The sequence below is a fragment of the Cavia porcellus genome, unplaced genomic scaffold (assembly GCF_034190915.1).
Source record: "Cavia porcellus strain 051 isolate PalLab524CR breed Dunkin Hartley unplaced genomic scaffold, mCavPor4.1 scaffold_16, whole genome shotgun sequence".
NCBI lineage: Eukaryota > Metazoa > Chordata > Mammalia > Rodentia > Caviidae > Cavia > Cavia porcellus.
The window spans coordinates 15,172,329-15,191,101 of NW_026947499.1; the positions used below are offsets into that span (position 1 = coordinate 15,172,329).

General features: G+C 42.3%; 2 long non-coding RNA genes across 5 annotated transcripts in view; both read left to right on the forward strand.

Annotated features, from left to right (window-relative positions):
- The window catches only part of LOC106025360 (uncharacterized), a 66,760-nt gene that overhangs the window by 11,376 nt on the left and 36,611 nt on the right, over positions 1-18,773 (forward strand). For 2 of the 4 annotated variants that reach the window (XR_001198956.2, XR_010039669.1), the window contains exons 3-5: positions 1,073-4,329; positions 5,048-5,159; positions 7,845-8,184. This is a non-coding gene — a long non-coding RNA (uncharacterized LOC106025360). The remainder of the gene's footprint in view (positions 1-1,072; positions 4,330-5,047; positions 5,160-7,844; positions 8,185-18,773) is intronic. The other 2 variants (XR_010039670.1, XR_010039671.1) reach the window with 2 other exon arrangements.
- The window catches only part of LOC111753960 (uncharacterized), a 31,984-nt gene continuing 21,415 nt past the window's right edge, over positions 8,205-18,773 (forward strand). Inside the window, exon 1 of the long non-coding RNA XR_010039672.1 lies at positions 8,205-16,848. This is a non-coding gene — a long non-coding RNA (uncharacterized LOC111753960). The remainder of the gene's footprint in view (positions 16,849-18,773) is intronic.

The following is an 18,773-nucleotide window of genomic DNA, read 5'->3' on the forward strand; positions in this document are numbered from 1 at the left end:
CTTGGAGTGGATCTTAGTGATCCCTCAGACGGCTTCCTTAGCTGCTGGGGAATGGGTCTAGTTTAGGAAGCTGCTGGTGACTATTCCTAGGCTAGAAAGCATGAGAGCTTCCTTCTAATGTTACTACACCATGCTTGATCCTTTGTTCCTTTTGATCCTGCTGACCTCTTTTCAAACATGGGCCCTTGAAGAAATGCCCCTGAGATCAGCGTCTCCTTTGTGGGGCTCCAAGAGGACTCCATCTCTTTTCATCAGGGCAATTGGAGATTCCAGGTCTGGATGACTTCTTTCCTTGTCATTCTCCATTTCCCTCTTCCTCTTTAAAATTTTTATTTTAAAGGGAGTAAAAAAGAATAACAAAATGAAACAAAAACAAAACAGTGATAGGACAGTAGGAAATCCATAATCCTTACTATATTGCATGTCGTTATCCTCTAAGTAGTTGCTCAGACTACTGGCCCCGTGTTTACAAAGTCAGTCAAACAACATAAACGTCAGGTTGCTTACTTCAGTTATTATCATCTCAGCCTGTGTCACATCAGGCTGCTCCTGGGGGGTGGGGGGGGGTGGAGGCGGCATCCCTGGCTCTCCCCACCAGCAGGGCCTCCGCCAGCACACAGGGAGGCCGCACCGATTCCTTGCTTCTTCTCCACGGCCTGGGCCTGCCGGCAGGACCTCTGTCCCTCTTTTTTCTCTTTTTCTTACCTTCCTTTCTTTCTATGGAAACAAGCTGCACATAGTTGCTTTTTTATTTAATGTCAGGGATGTGTCATATTTGCCAATAAATACAATTGCGTATTATAGAATCTTTTAAATGACCCTATTTCCTGGTATGTTAGACTATAATTTATATAGCAAATCCCCTTCAGGAGGGCACTTAGGTTGTTTCCAGTCTTTTGCTCTTATTTTAAAAGTGCTTTGATGAGCATTGTTGCAGTTAATTTATCATTTGGATACATTTTTAGAAAAAGAATTTCTGGTCAAAGGTCTGCTCATTTAGAAAATCTGATGGTTATATACAAGGAAGCTTTCTAAAATAAGACACTCACCACTGTGTCTTCATTACCCACAGCCAGGAAATTCTCCCGAGTTTGGACATAGCTGTTGGCCGCTGTTCCCACCACACTGACCTGCTGTGGCCTTCTCCCAAGCAGACGTCGCTACAAAGGTCAGGCTGCTGAATCCCATCATTAGTCTGCCAGACTTCTGCTTCTGGGCCAGAGGGCAAGAGGAGCCAAATCCTCCCCCACAGGCAGGAACCAGAACATAGTCATTTCCCAGCCCGGGACAATTAATCATATATTGAGAGACCTAGGTCAAAGGAAGATGGTTTATTTACCGCTCACCACTGCTTTAACCCCAGGTATGTTTTGCTATTGCCTTTTATCTCCTGGACACCCACTTGGACTCTCTTCTAAACACCATCTAAATCATGAGCAAGAGGTCAAATCCGACACATTTGATTGCTGCTGTCATGAGGTGTTCATGGACTAGGTTGGGTTTGGCTTTTGTAGCCTTGAGTTTGTTGCTGGGAGGAAAGACCACGAGAAGTAGCTTTGACATTTTAAACTCATCTTCAGGCCTTTGGAGAGTTTTATCTAGCAGCAAGGCTTTAGTGGTGATGTGCCCAGATTTCAAAAGAGTAGAAAGATACTTATGAGCATGGAAAAGTCTTCCCTTGGCTTGATATCTCAGCTGAGACAAGTGGAGTTTCTATAAAGAGCTTCCCCACCCCAGTCAATTAATCAATTAATTGATTAAACAACATACATTAAGTATTTATATATTTTGAAGAAAATAAGACAAATAGAAACTAAATAAACAGCTTCAAATCAGGCTAGTAGGAGAGTAACAATAATTAACACATTGTGCATTGTTATGTTCATAGTAGTTGCTTAAATAAGAACAAGATATAGGCATTAAATAATGTCCAGACAATATTAACTCAAATCTTTGTTTTCAATGAATGAAGAGAAACTAGCTGTATGACTATCTTATCCATGAGCAGGGGATTTCTTTCCATTTTCTGATATTCTCTTTGATCTTTTTACCCCAGAGTACTGTAATTTTCAATGCATAGATCTTTTACTTCCTTTGTTAGGTAGATTCCTGAGTATTTCATTTTTTTGGATGCTATTGTAAAGAATGTGGTTTCCTTTACTGAGTGTATCTTAACCAGGCATTGTCTAGACACAGAATGCCCTTGGCTATGTTCCAGAGAAAGTCCTCTGAAGAAGACTGAAGCAGAGACTAGCATATCGCAGGTGTATTAGGAAACCACTTGAATCCATATTTGTGGTGAAAAGATCAAAGCAGGACTGGGCAAAAAGGGACATAGACCGGTAATGCAATCTCCATGAGTGCCTCAGGCAGTCCTCCAGGGGTCCAGAGAGTGGATGAGCTTTTAGGATGGGCCCAGTCTGGGAGTGAGAGGTCCATGCCAATAAGTCCTGGGTGAGGGAAGCCTGGGAAGTAACCTGGAATAAAATAACCTTCTTCAGGCCACACAACCCCTGTAGGGGAATGAACGGCAAGGCCAGTAAGCACAGCAGTTGAGGAATAAGAGGGTCAGTCCTAGGGGAGGACCTCGGTGGTGTATTATGGAGTCTAACACGATCCACTTGGCCCTTATATATGGAACAGTGAGGGTCTTGATTCTTTCTAAGCCAAAGCCTGAGAGAAGTATATGAGTGTAGGTATTCAGCAGCTGATCTCAGAAAGCAAGACTAGAGAATGGGGACAAGGGGACAGGGAATATGTTAGCTTTCCTGTCTCAGGGACACAATACCTGACACCATGCATTAAAGGAGGTGAGGTGTAATTTGACTCACTGTCTGAGGAGATTCAGCCTGGTTGGTTGATTCTAAGACAGGAACATTGTGGTGTTAAGTGCAAGATGGAGCAAAGCTACTCGGTTCATAATGCTGGGAAGCAGAGCAGAAGAGCAGTGCCAGAGAAGAATGGACGAGGGACTGTTTGTGATATCCAAGGCTGCACCTCCAGGCCCACCCAGACACAGCCAGGAGCACGCTTTTCTAATCTGCTAGGCATCTCTCTCTCTCTCTCTCTCTCTCTCTCTCTCTCTCATTTTTATTTTAGAGAGAAAAACAGAGAAACAAACAATGAAAACGAGTTTCAAAACAGGGTAGCAGGACAGTTACAATACTTGATACACAGCATATTGGTATCTTGTAGTAGTTATTCAGGGTATAGCAGATAGGTAGGATATCTTGTCTAAACAATATTGGCACAAATCATCCTTTTCAAGGAACAAATGGAAGCTACCTGTATAAATTACCTTAACCATCTCGTACATACATATTTTTTCCTTTTACCTATTCTTCCTTTCCTCTATCATAGTTTATCTCTTTTTAACAGTTTATCCCAGTTCACAGTATCTGTTGTACATTTCTTATTTTAAAGAGACAAAAGAAAAAACAGAAAAATCAAGATGCAAACAAACCTGAAAAAACAAGAACAATGGTCCCAAGGACAAAGAATTAACAAAGGATGCATTGTTGAGCAGGTCTACACTGTGCGCACCCCTTTGCAGAAGTTCAGAAGTGTCTCCCAAAGTGCAGGAGAGGAGCTGTGTCTTTACTGACTTGTATATCCCATTGGTGGAGCATGGCCCTTGGGGAACTGAAATCCTCTTCACAGGAAGTTGCATCTTCCTAGAGCTTTAAGGAAATCTTGGAAACAGAAAACCAAAGTCAAGGGGACATTTGATGTGAGATGTTGCCAGAGGCTATGGGCAGTATCACCACAAATGAAGTCAAAATCAGAGATGGGTCATGTGGCAGAGGCTCTGGTTTCTTTAAGAAAGAAAGAGTCGGCAACAGAAATAATGAGGAAATTAGTCTTCTATGTGATAAGATCCCCTAAGAGGATACCTAATCTGTACTCATCTCTCTCTAGCTTTTACTGAAAACATCTAATTTAAAAAGTTACATCTTTTTTCTCTTAAAAGTGACTGATAAACTAACTACTCAACCAAATAACTAATGTTTATTATACTCAGTACCTCCCCTGCCCCAGACTTTGTTCCAAGAGTTATTAGAGTCCTCCCAAGAGTTCTTCAGTTCTTCCTGCTTTTCCTACTTTCTTGAAGCTGGTAAATCTTATCTTCTATCCACTTTTTCTTCCCAGTTCCCAACAGATGACCTGGACTTCTGCTTAAAGATTGTGGTTATCACACCTGAATGTCTTCAGGTGACATCTTTATCTCAAATATGTCACAATTACCATTTTCATAACACTATTATTCTACGGAGGGCCTTTATTTATTCATCTTTCTATTTCAAATCTCATGTCATCTCTCTTCCAGTGGTAAGTGCTGTTCAAGGTTTAGTACTTATAAATAACTCTCTTCTTGCTGGCTAGAGTGGTGGGTCTCAACTTGGCTGTACCTTAGATTCCCCTGAGACAGTAAGAAACACTAGTACCCACAGATTTTTTGGACGGGAGTATTACTCCATTATGATATTACAATTTTGGGTACCTGTTAGTTTGCATTTATCAAAACCATGGAATCTGTGACACTGGGAGAAGGCTTTGGGTGATAATGATGGGCCCATGCTCATTCATTACCTGTAGTATATTTACCTCTTTGGTGCAGGATGTTGACCATGGGGGAGATGGTGTGTATGTGGAGGGAGGCATATGATAACTCTCTGCTTTTCCACTGTATCTTGCTGTGACTCTGAAACTGCTCATAGAGATTAAGTCTATTAATTAAAATATAGTGATGCCCAAGTCTCATGTGCAGAGATTCTGACTTAATTGGTTTAGGGTGGGACCAGGGCACTAGTGGTTTTTAAAATCTTTCAAGTTGACTCTAAAGTGCAACCAACATTGAGAAATATGGGGCAGTTTTTCCCTGAGGATTTTTTCTCTCTGTTAAGCTTCACTGATTGCTTTGAAGCAAGAAGTTCCCAAATTTTCCTTTCTAGTGCTACCCTTTTCCTGGATTTGCAGAATTACTTCCTCCACTGGTATGGCTATGTCTGAGATCACATCAAACTCACCATCTTTTTCATTTTTCCAGATTCCAGAGACAGACTCTCTGCTCACAGGCTGTTTTCTAAGACTTGGTAATTTATAAGGAACAGAAGTTTATGTGGAGCACAGTTACGGAACTTGGGAACAGCAAGAGCATGGTACAGGCATCTACTTGGCATTTCTTTGTCCTCCTTTGTGACTGCTAACCCTGATATGGAAAGGAGATGCATAAATGCTATCTGGGATCTCTCTTCCTCTTTTTATAAAGCCACTAATACTATAGTGGGGGACCCACCCTCATGAATTTATTTAGCCTTAGTGACTGCCCAAAGACTCTTTAACTCCATGGAAATATGACTTGGGGGATTATATTTCCAACATGCAAATTCTGGGAAACACACCCAAACCATAACACCTAGAATCAAGGATATTTGAATTTAGGTCTCCAACATTGTCCTCAAAGCTGGACCCCGCTGGTCTCTATTTTTTGTCTACCTTATCTTTGTAGCCATGAAGCTCAGCTTTCAGCAAAGATCACTTCCTGTGGAAGGACATTTTCATGTATTTATTTTATTGCATAGCTAATCCATGTACGTTGTGGAAAATGTTATAAAAAATGGGAAAGCAAAGAGGAGAAAATAAAAGTCATCCATAATACCACCCCTATCAGCTACCTTTAATGTTTTGGCATACATGAAAGCAAATGTAAAAAAGAAAAAGGTTACATAGTGATGTTGTTTATGTCATTTTTCACTGAACATGACATGAGTATTCCTCTACCATAAATACTTCTTAACCTGTTTGAAATAATTTTTAATTTTAAAATAATCTTGTCTACAACAGTAATACATATTCCTATGTAAAGTCAAATAAGAAGAAATAGTCAATCTCCAATGTAATATTTCACAGAAAGTATTTGTTGGCATTCCTTTTTTAAAAATGTTTTTATTTTAAAAAGATTAAGACAAAAGAGGCCAGAACAAAGCCGATCAGAACAGAACAATGTAAGCAACACAGTACTTTACCACAAGACAACCCAATATTAACAGTAGCTACCACAGTCTCTTTCTTTGAAATAGTTGAGCATACCTTCACATATAATAGTATCAAACATATCAAAATACTAAAAAACCATTCAAGAGAATGAAAGTATTACAGGGTATACAGAACCAAATATCAGAAAACATACAATGGCTACTATATTATCTCATTTTCCATAAAAAATTGTTTATACTATTACACATATTAAAATCCAATAAGATACAACATGATAGAACCAATGGAAACAGAAGAACAAAAGTATGGTAGGACTTCAAAACAAGATTATATTAAATCAGCAATGACTGTCATACTGTCTTGTTTTCTTCAAAATAGATGTTCATACCATCACAGATAATAAAATAAAACAAACCAGGATAAAACCATCTCAACTAATGAATGAAAACATTATAAGGCTTCAAAGCAATGTAATGGGGAATCATGATTACTATAAAATCTTATGTACTCTTACCATTTCTTACACTTAGGGAGACTATATGGTACTTATACACGTGAGTTTGATTTATTTCACTTAGGAGTATGGTCTCAAGTTGCATCCATTTATTTATAAATATCTTAATGTGATCCTTCTTTATAGCTGAGTAGTACTCCATTGTATAAAAATACCACATCATTTTTATCCATTCCTCAGTTGATGGACACTTAGGTTGTTTCCAAGATCTGGCTATTACAAATTGTGCTGCTATAAACATGGGTGCACATATATCACTGTGGTAGGATGTTTTCAGTTTTTCTGGGAATATGCCTAAAAGTGGAATAGCTGGATCAAATGGGATTTCCAATCCCAGGATTTTGAGGAATCTCCAGATTGACCTCCACAGTGGTTGCACCAGTCTACACTCCCACCAACAGTGCAGGAGAATTCCTTTTCCCCCCACAGCCTCTCCAGCATTTGTTGTTGGTAGTTTTCTTGTTTCTGGCCATTGTTTCTGGAATGAGATGGAATCTCAGTGTGGCTTTAATTTGCATTTCTCTAATGAGTAATGATGATGAACATTTTTTCATGTATTTATTTTCCATTTGTATTTTTTTCATCTGAGAACTGTGTATTCATCTTAGATGTTGTTGGCATTCCTGATGCTTATTTTCTGAATCAATTTTTTATATTGATTTGTATAATCTTCTCAGAGTTAGGACATCTAGAGGTTTTAAGCTGGCTCTTTAGAGTTTTTCTGCTCTTGTCTGCCACCATCTCCCTGAAGCTAAACACTCTTAGTAATTCCTACATGATTTTAAGGTTGGAATGCTTTTTATATTATGTCAAAAATCACTTCTGACCTTTACTGTGGGTTTTGGGCTGGGAGAAGAAGAGCAAAGTAAAATAAAATAGGCAAAAACCAAAAAACTGAAACAAGGAACAATTCAGAGAACGCTGAATCTCTTGATGCGCTTCCTGAAATCTCCCTCTCCACTGAGAGCTGACTGTTAGCCACTGGAGGCAGAAGACTCAGAGCATAGCTGTGCAGCCAGATATCCTAGATTCCTTGGACATGCTTCATGCCTATGTATGTGTGCACACATGTGCATACATGCCGATGTTTTGTGTGGGGGAGTTGTAGTCAGTGTTTGCAAGGAAAACAATTTAATACAGGACACATAATTTATAGAATTATTTTATAGCAGTCACCCATGGAGTATACAAGAAATGTAGGAAATCTGTCCACACATTAAAAATTCCAAAAAGTTCAGCTGAGGGCCTGGATCCCATGGCAATGTCCTGTCTTGCATGATTCCAGCTGAAGACCAAAAACCACGACAATGTCTCATACAAATCTGTTTCACAGATCTGCACTGGAAGGTCTAAAGATCAGCAGTGGAAGCTAGAAAGTCTATGCCAGTGCGATGAAGCATCTGTGCCAGTAGGTTGAGGATTCTACACTGGAGCCAGGAAGCAATGCTCAAATAAGGACCAGTGCTCCCCCAAAGTGAATCATAGCCATTCTCAGCAACAAGGTGCTGAGCTCCTCTGATGATGAGAACAACCAAGTTCATATCAGGAAAGAAACTTGACAAACTCCTCTAAGAGAACCAGTGGCAATATGAGAACCAACACCAACCAGGAGAACCAACAACACTACCTCTTCCTCTGAAGGTCTCTTTTTTTATCTTGGCACCCATTCTCAGGTGAGCCATCCAAACTCAGCACCACACTGATTCAGTTCAGCTAGTGTTATAAGCTGACCACCACAGGGGTGAGCCAAAGGCTTTCACACTGAGCCACATCCCCACTCCTTAAAAAAAATTTTTTTTATGAAAAGATTTTGAGACAGCAGCTTGCTAAATAGCTAAGTTTCCCAGGCTGGTCTTGAACTTGCAACTTCCCTGCCTCAGCCTTCCTGAGTTCTGGGATGACAGCTGCATACTACTATACCCTGATCCTTGGGCAAATTTCTGAATTCTCTCTGAGTCTCAGTTTCCTCAAAAGTAAAATAGAGATAAGACCTGTCTCCTAGTTTGCTGTGGGTATTACAGGAGTAACGATACCCATGAAGTCTTTGGTCTGCCATTAGGGGCCCATGAAAAGAAGGGGAAGGTGGCATGAGATACACCCAGAAAACTCATCTAGGGGCAAGGATCTTACTTTTGTTTGTGTGTTTGACTTTGTACTCGTTTTGGGGATTAGTATTGCGTGGCTGCCCATGGCTGCAGGAATCAGAGATGGAAATTCTGAGAATGTGGGGAGATGCAGGGCAGACTTGGGCACAGGCAGGGTGTACAGCCAGTAGCTGTGTACAGAATACTGTGACAGAACCACGTGACAGCTCCTGGCCCAACCCTTAGGAGCTGGGTGCACCTGAACAAAGTGCCTAAGTTTCATTTTTTCATCTGCAAAATCGGCTCAATAATGGGACATTACTACTCAGCACCACCTCAGTTATTCCGCTTTCACTTGCTACGAATATATTTTCCCCATTCATCCTCATAACACCCCTATGGGACAGTGTGGGGGCTGTAGGGACACAACCCCACTGTCCAGCACAGGTGCGCAGCAGCACACATTTGCGTAAGCAGGCCATAGCGTAGACAGCTATGCTGGTGCTACCTGGTTTTGACAGCACATAGGACTGTAAAGCTCAATAATGGCCACTATATACAGGCCAAGCAGTAAAGACGCTGATGGCAGCTCTGTGTGGTTCCTTCTCCCTGGGAACTCACCTGAAAATACCCCTCCAACCCCCAACCCAGACAGGCAGGCATTAACATCTTCATTCTACAGATGAGGGCACTGAGGCAAAGAAGGGCGAGCTGCTGCTCAAGTCCACACACTCCATTTCTTACTCTGAGAAGGTACCAGAGCCTGAGCTCTTAATGCCATTTTAGGAGCATCCAATGAACAATAATATGCCTCTCACTTATTGAGATTCTTGTTCAGTGCTGCATTCCCTCTTTTAATCCTGGGAATGAAGCCGGATAAGTGATGGGCCTCTGAAAGTCACCTAGTATTTGTGAAAAGACTCTTTTCCCAAGTGGGAGCCTGCTTTGCTTTATGGATAGCACAGTTTTGGGGGGGTCTTCACCATGAGCTGCATGTGGGGAATTGTTAAAACAATGATGCCAGGACCTGGGGGTGTAGCTCAGTGGTACAGCCTTGCCTTGCACATGCGAGTCCATGAGTTTGATCCTCAGCACTACGAACACAAAACAAAATGAAACAAGAAGAAATGATGCTAGATCCCATGTCACAGTTTCTGACTCCATTACTCTGGGCTGGGAACCTTACAAGGAGAGTTTTTAAAAGCACCTGGGTGATTCCAGTTTGCAGGTGTGATTGAGAACACAATACAAAGGTTTCTCCCCCCCACCAGGGTGGTACTGAATCTGAGCAGTTTCTAGATTCTGAGTTTATTGTGTGAGATGGGGGGCCTTACTCACTGAGCTAATTAATGCCTGGTGGACCCCACCAGGTGCTAAACACTGAGTCAAGACATAGAATCCTGGAATGGTGACTCATCCTGATCTTAGTGATTCCTGATCTTAGTGATTTCCCACCCCAAGGACGCTGTGAGGTCAGAGGTAGGCAAACCAGCACTGTTGGTCACCTTACCGAATCCTTTCCTAAACCTGTGCATTTTTATAGATACTATTCAGTTATTCCACAGCAAATCTGCATGTTTTTACTAACCCTATTCCATAGCAAACTTCTGAGGGAAGTTGTACTGCTTAACCAATGTTGCAGCAGTGAAGAAACTGAGGCACAGAGAATATTGGTTGCATAGTTAGTGAAGGATGGTCACAAAATATTTCCATAATCATGATTTCATTTTCTCTCAGGGAAACCTGCAAAACTAGGAGAGATTTTTTGGGGGGAGGTTCAGGGTGGTTAATGAGTTTCCCATGGTCTGTGGCCTCTGTCCTAGATGGGAAACTAGATCATCTGATTATCTGACCATCACGTGGTTTCTGTGAAGCTGGGTGGGAGAATGGAAATGTCCCCTTGAAGCAATGTCTTAGTTACTTTTCTTGTTGCTGAGACAAAATACCTGACACCCAAAGTTTAGGAAGGAAAGAATTATTTAGCTTACAGTTTGTAGACGTTTCAGCTCATAATCCAAGGCAGGATGGCATTGCAGGGCAGAGCAGTTCATGATGGGGAGGCTGTAACAAAGCAATCAGGGAGAGAGAAAATGAACATCTTTCTGTTCCTTATATTGTATCCAGGTTACTGGAATTAGGCTGGTGCTGAACCAATGAGTGGACTGATTTAGTAATCACCCACCTTTAATCCCAGCATTGCACCATGAATCAGTTGCACACTCTAGATTCAGCCATATCTGAAAACAACCCTATCAGTGATTGCATGAGGTGTTGGGGGAACATTTAGACACAAGCCATAACAAGCAGCTTGAGGTTCATCAGCTTTGACATGCTCTGCAGAATATGGGCATCCAGACTTCTTCTGCAGCCGCATGTCATTGTGGACTCCTTGTCTCCAAGGTCTGAGCTGGCTCTGGATTGGAAAGGCTAAGATGATCCCAGCAGCTAAGCAGGTGCTGTTCATTTAGAACTCCTCTCCTCGGGTCCCCAGCTCCATCCAGGGACATATATAAAAGCACCATCAGACTCCTAAACAGCCTCTGCCCTCTGGGGAGGGTGGATCATTCTGGGAGAATGTCATCTGAAGTACAGAACCATGAGGGAATGTAAGCAGGCTTGTACAAACAATTCTTTCAGCATAACCAATGTTCTAGAGGTTGATGTAGGGCGAGAAATGCGAGCCATGGGTAGGTTAGCCTGGTTTCCCAATTCAACACAGATTAATTTTTTTTTTTTTTTTTTAGCTTTATAGGAGGGACCAAGAGATGGATAGGGGCCTGCCTGTCCTGGAGAAGTGCAGGAATATATTCAAGTTTGAGACATCAATGCAGGGATTCTCATGGGGCATGAGCTGATTTTAGGATGTATAAAGACATATTTTAAAAAATGTGCTGGTGGCACTCACCTGTAATCTCAGCACTCTGGGAGGCTGAGGCAGAAGGATTGCAAGCTTAAGCTCAGCTTGAGTAACGTAGTAACTCAGTGAAAACCCATCTCAGAATAAAAAATATATAAAAAGGGTTGGGGATGCAGTTCAGTGAGAAACAGGGCCTGCAACCTGCATTGGCAGGTACTGCAAGCTCACCATAGTGCCTTGCTACAGGCCCTCTGCCAAGTACGTTTCCAGTAAAATCGAGCATCCCCAATCCAGCAGTGAAAAATCCAAAAAGTTTTGAGTGTCTTTATGAGACTACAGGTGGAAAATTCCATGCCTGATCAGCTTCACAGGATAAAGTGGCTGTCAAAATGCAGGCACACTAAAACGGATCAATGATATTGCCTTCAGGACATACGGATGAAAGTGTATGTTCATACTCTAGGCCTATCCCCAAAGGTACTGCATTATGTATGGGCAAATGTTCCAAAATGCAAAAGCATCCCAAATCTGAAACACCTCTATTCTCTCAAGCACTTTGGATAAGGAACGCTTAGTATTAATTAGTTTAGTTCTCATAAGCTTTCTATACATAAACTTTGTAATAGATCCACTTTACAGATGGGGAACTGAGGCCTAAAGGAGGGAAGTTATTTACTCAAGGTGAGGCTGCCATCCTGGCTGGCTGCTTCCCAGAGTCTATAAGGCTGGTCTGTGGCAGGTGGAGCGCATGTCCCCACCTGCCCCAAGCTCACTGCTGCCTCCATTTGGGTGGCAGAGGCTGGCTTTTCTGCTCTCCAGCCCTCGGGAGTCCACTCAGCAAATTGCATCTGCTCAGCTTTTAACCCAGCTGCTGTTTCCCCAGGCTTCCATTTTTAGCTCCGTGGACTGGAACGCAGTGTTCGATGCACTGTAAACCTCAATGTCAGTTTGATTATATGAGCGGCGTGTGTGGGCTCCGCACTCTGGCGTGCTCCTTTCCATGTCTAATAATAACACTCTGGATTCTCTGGGCCCTTTTCTTCCAAGGCTCTCAAAGCATTTCATATGCAATGTCCCATTTAAGCTCCCAGCACCCCAGGGAGGCAGCTGGCTGGTGGCTATTCTATGAAAGGGCTCTGGAACTATTCAGTTCTCTTTAAACCAAAAGGGTTCTTGTGATCGCTGTTTTAAATGTAAGACAAACTGAGTCATAGGAGATATGCTAAAGGGAGCTGCTCACCATGTGCATCTTCTCTTCGCAGTCCTAGAAGATGCATTCATGAATTGTCCTTTTTTTGGAGGAGAAAAAAGGCTCAGAGAAGCCAAGTCACTAATTCAAGGTTATGAAGCTTACAATTGATGAACTGTGGGTTTTGAACTAGATTTATTTTCAAGGCCTCTGATTTTTCCATTGTATCATTAAGTGGGACATTCTAGAATTAAAGGAACAGATCTTAATTTTCTTGGTTCCCAGAGCAGGCCAGCTCCCTGTCTCTGTGCTTAGAGCTTTATCTGAGGAAACTGTAGACTGAAAGGATTATCTGTCATCAGGCATGCCCGTCTCTCATTTTCTAAAAATCCTGGAAGTAGGGAACCACTTGTTTGCTTTCCTTTCCAACCTCACCACTCATTCATTCATTCACCCACTTATTCATAAAAGCATCATTCCTGGGTCCAGCAAGCATTTGTTGCTCTCACCTCTGTGCTAGATACCATGTGCATGAATGAGTGGGATGAAAGGACAGTCCTGCTCTGAGTCTCCTTTCTCGAGGGCTGTGAGTTAAGCAAAAGTCCTTTGTGTGACCTGGAACAAGTGACCTCATCTCTCTGAGCCCCATTGGGCTTGGAATGGGGGATAATAATAGCATGTATTTTTTTTTAGGATCAATGTGAGGTGGGAATGTATGCGGTGCAAAAATATTTGAAAGCCAAGCAATGGATTAATCTCTGGGTCAGAGTTGAAGGTCAGGTACAAAAGAATCCAGGTGCTTATATGTTGTTTCCACTTGATCCCTCTCTGTAGTCCTCTCAGCTCTGCCTTCTTTCATATCAGCGTCACTCCCAGGTAAGCCCCCCCCACCTTGGTGGCAAGATGGTCTCTTACAGCTCAAGAGTCAGATGTTACTCATAAATCCAAACAGGATCTTCTTTTCTTCTGTGGCTGCAGCACAATTCATGAACATGACTTCCATCAGACCAAGTTGGGTCATGTGCTTGTCCTTAAACCAGTCACCGAGGTCATGGGCTGGCAAATAAATTGATTGGCCAAGTCTGTGGCATGTCCCTCACTCAAACTGGGAGATGGAGTCACCAGCTTTAAGCAAACCACAGGCCCTAGGAACAGAAGAAGGCACTCGCTCCAAAGGAAAACTAAGTTCTGTTCACAGAAGCAGAATTGGTGCTGCTAGAATGGGTTGCCCTAGAAGTAGATTAGAGATCAAGATTTGCATGCAAGTAAGTTATTAATTAAGAACTTCTTATGGGGGGCTGGGGATTTAGCTCAGTGGCATATGCACCTGCCTTGCAAGTGTGTGATCGTGAGTTTGATACCTGGTACCAATAAAAAAGAAAAAGACAAAAAAAAAAAAAAAAGAACTTCTTATGGGAGAAACTGGTAAGAAGATGAGGGAAATAGGGTAAAGAAAGGGGAGGAAGCCAAAAAAAGATTTAAATTCTGGTAAAGTTCCAGCATAGCCAGATCTCATAGGGGAGCTCTGGAATATAAATTGCACCTCAGAGAGTGTCCCACCTCCCAAATAAGGGAACTGTATCCACTAGTTAGTCATCAACAATGGGTCTTCCCAGGGACTCTGAGTCTGCAGATGAGGGACATAGCTGTCGTGTTAAGGGCAAGGCTTGGAAGAGGTGACAGATACAAAGTTTTAGCATCAAGGCACACAGAAGCTTTGTGGAATGTAGAAGTACACAGGAGATCTGGCTGCAGTACCAGTAAAGTCCTCTCCAGAAGGCAAAATTAGAGCCATCCAGATAGAAGGAGATTAAGAAGCAATGAAAAAAATGAGGCAGAAAAAAGGGAAAGAATGAAAATCAGTGGAGAATTGGGAAGGTGAGATGATCTCTAATCCTGACCAGGAATGAGGAGCAGAAACCAAAAAGCAGGACACAGTCCTGCTGCCTCCTCGTCCCTGTGTCACACCGCTGCTGACAATATCTCTCGTTATGGTGTCTCTCTCAGATCTCAGCAACATGCTGAGACTTTGCTGTGCAGAAGCAGTGGGGCATGACTCAGCCAAGGGCACAGGCAGCAGGGAGGTCAGAGGGGCCGCTCGGTTCCTGCTTAGATGATAAGGTTGGCATGAGGTCATGGGCTCTGGGAGTTCTGTTTGCTTGCTCATACCAAGACTGACCTTCCAGCTGCTGAGGTCTGCAGGCTCAGAGGTCCCTTGGGCTCCTTTGGCTGCGTCCTTCCTACCTACCTCTCACCTCCTCTTTGGTTTCCTTAACAAGAGCAGGTAACAACCTTTCTGTACTAGTTTTCATCAATCTGTATCTTTCCTAAGCCTTCTGGCATTAGAATGTTCTGCAGAGGTGCGAGAGGCAGTGAGAAACAAGCAAGGGGTGCAGGAGGACAAGGCAGCAGCCCCATCTCCACTCACTGCCGCTTGCTCTGTTAATTATTTTGAGAGTAATGAGGTGGGTCAGGCAAGGGATAATAAAAGTACAAGTCATTTATTGATCCCTTGCTGGGTATTAGACTCTGTGCTAAGTGCTCTATAAGCATCATCTCATGGCGTCACATTCAAGAGTCATAGGAACTGAAATTTTGGGACTCTTCTTGGAATAGAAACTCAAGCCAAACATCTTGGGACAAGACATATTGGCCCATGAAATGGTAAATGTGGGGAAACTAAGCATAGCTGGTTCCAAAGGCCGAATTATGTCATTTAAGTATTTTTCTTCCTATTATGCTTTTTTTCTGGCTTGGTTTCACCATCAAGCAGGTTCTTATCCTGTCACTGTTCAGTATCTAATTAGTTACAGGAGTGCCAGTGATCTGCTCAGCAACTTCACTGGGTAGAGAGGTTGTCTTTCCCAGAGGTTCATACTGTAACTGCATCTCCAGTTTGGATTCTGAGTTCATCTCTGAACCAACCAGCAAGGCTGGGCATGGAGTGCTCTGATTGGTTAAGCTTTAGTCATGTGTCCACTTCTGGAATTGGAGGTGGAGTTAACTTCATCTAAAAACACACAGAGTGAGAATGGGGGAGTCCTGGTTCCCCAAAGAAAAGTGCTACACATTCTTGCTAGTAGAGGAGATCTGTGTCCTAGGAAGGGGAGATAAAAGATGGGAAGTTCATTAGGAATTTATATTATTATTCTTCATTTACAGATAAAAAGCAGAGGTCTAGACAAAGACAATGATTTTCTTAAGACCACACAACTGGTAAGTGACAAGGTGATGACTGGAAACCAGTTCAGTCTGATTCCAGAGTCTGAGTTTTTGACTGCCACCCAGGTAGCTGGTTCAATGAGAGAATGTGTTATTGAATCTCATAAGTGCTATATCAATAGGCAGCAATCCAATAGGTAGTGATCCACTTATTGGAAATGAGCCTTGAGTCAGGAGCTGAAGGGATGGATTCTATTTCTAGGCTGCTAGTTGTTAGATATGGAATTTTGAACAAGAAATGTAACTCTGAGGCTCAGTTTCCCCATCTATCTGCAGACCAGGGGGGGCATCCCTTCTGTTTGCCTTATAGGATAGCTGATTGGGTGTGAAAAATGCCACTGCATTGTCTGTTTCTTTTGTGTGATGTGATTTTTCCTTTGGGTAATATTAAGTGTGAGTATGCATAAATTATACTCAGCCAGTATCTCAATAAAGATCTTGAATATTTACTATGTGGTAGACATCATGCTCTGTCTGATGCCTAGCCATAGAAGGCACTGGGTGGATTTTATTTAAATTAAACCTTTCTGTTACCCTCCCAATTCAGAGGTGAGTGTCTTCATCTCTTCTGTGTTAGTACTACTTTTAACCAAACTACTAGAGTTGTAGTTCAATCTTCGTAGTACAACTGAAAAAGCCACAGCGTGGACTTTGGAGGAAGTATGTTAAAACCTCGGGAATGAAAGAAGAGACAGTTAGAAGAATTGATAAAAGATTCCACAGCTTTGGAGACTGTGATGAAGTGATTTGTACCACCCAGATGAACTGAATCAGCGTGATTCTGGGTATGGGAGGCCCACCTGAGGACTGTTGCCAACAGCATAAAAGGAGGACTAGAGGGGAAAATGGTGTGCAGTTGATTCTCCTAAGAAGTTTGTCCCGCTGGTTTTCCTGATGTGAGCTCAGCTATTCTCACTGCTCACTTCTTCTAGCAGCCTAGAAGTAGAATCCATCCCTTCAGCTCCCAACTCAAGGCTCATTTCCAGTAAGTGGACCACTGTCTATTGGAGGAGCTCAGCTCTTTGTTGTCACTAAGGATGGCTGTGGTGCTCTTCAGGGGGAGCTCTGGTCTTTACCTTGTGTGTTACCTCCTGGTTGCAGTGCAGATCCCTTAACCTGCTGGCACAGATCCTTCATCCTGCTGGTGCAGACATTGTAGCTTCCACTACTGACCTTTGGGCCTTCTCAGTGCAGATCTCTGACACAGACTTGCATGACATATTATCATGGGCTGCAAACTCTGAATATAATAAAATTCACCAGAAGTGAGGTGATCAAACTGCAACCTGGTAGCAGGTTGATTATTTGGACCACTTCCGTCATAGGAGGGGCTGTCCTTTGTCCTTGCTGGCATAGACACATATTCTGAGTATGGAAATTTGCCTTCACTGCATGTGATGCTTCTACCAAAATTACCATCTGTGGACTCATAGAATGCCTTAACCACTGTCATGTAATTCCACATGGCATTTCTCTGTCCATGGAACACATTTCACAGCCAGAGAAGTAAGGCAGTGGATTCAAGCTTATGGAATTCACTGGTCTTACCATGTTCCTCACCATTCAGAAGCAGCTGGATTGATAGAAAGATGGAATGGTATTTTGAAGACACAGTTACTGTGCCAGATAGGTGACAATAGCTTGGGGAATTGGGGTAACATATTTCAAAAGGGTGTATATGCTTTGAAGACATGTTCATAATTACATCTAACATGTCATAACTATTATACATGCAAACAGAAATGCACTAATTCCATTGCCAGAAAAGGAGGTAGTTTTCAGCATCTACTGTATAGTACTGTGACTCTTGTAGGTAGATTTCACAAGTCCAGGATTCAATGGGTGGAAGTACAAATGGTGCTATTTACCATTACCCCAAGTGACCCATTAGCAAAATTTTTGCTCCTGTTCCCACAACCTTATGTTCTGCTGGCTTAGAAGTCTTAGTTCCAAAGGCAGGAAAGCTTGTACCAGGAAGCACAATAATAATACCACCGAACTGAAAGTCAAGACTTCCCCCTGGTCATTTTGGTTTCCTCATGCCTCTAAGGGGTTACAGTGTTGTCAGGGGTCCCCAGACTGTCAAGAGGAAATTGGACTACTACTCCACAATGGAGAACAGGAAGACATATGTAGAGTGCAGGAGATCCCTAGGGGCATCTCTTAGTGTTACCATGGCATGTTATTAAATGTAATGGAAAACTATAACAACCTAATCCAGGTGGAATGACAAATGGTCCAGACCTTCGGAATGAAGCTATGTGTCATTCCACCAGGGAAAGAACCAAGACCTACTAAGGTGCTTGCTGAAGGCCGAGGGAATACAGGATGGGTAGTAGAAGAAGGTAGTTCCAAATAACAGCTATAATCCTGTGATCAGCTACAGAAAAGAGAATTGCAATTGTACCACTTCTCTCCTAATGTATTTCTAATGTAATATAATGTTGATAGACTTAATGCTGGTCCTTAAGGATTGTTAAACCTGTGTTACAATGTTCAAGATAAGAGTAAGCATCATCCAAATAAAACTACCTTCTATTCTGGAGAGGGAATTACACATATTAGGTGTAATTAGGAGCATGTCTTTGTATCTGGAGACTGGTTTAAAGAAATGTGTTGGGTTAACAAGGGGTGGATTGTAACTGTTGATTGATTGTGTTGGGAATTTGAGAAGTTTAGAAGCTTAACTAAGTGGGGTCAGCAATTCTATATCCTAGGGTATAGGACCCACCATAGGGTGGCTTGTCACCTGGATAGTATAAAGGGGAAATGAGGAAGGATGGACTTGATTCTTTTCTTGGGAGGAGATCTAGTCTATGCTTTCAGCTTGGACATCATCTCTTGGCTTCCAGTACAGATTCTTTGGCTTTAACCTCAGATTCTTCAGCCTTCCAGCATAGACTCTTCAGC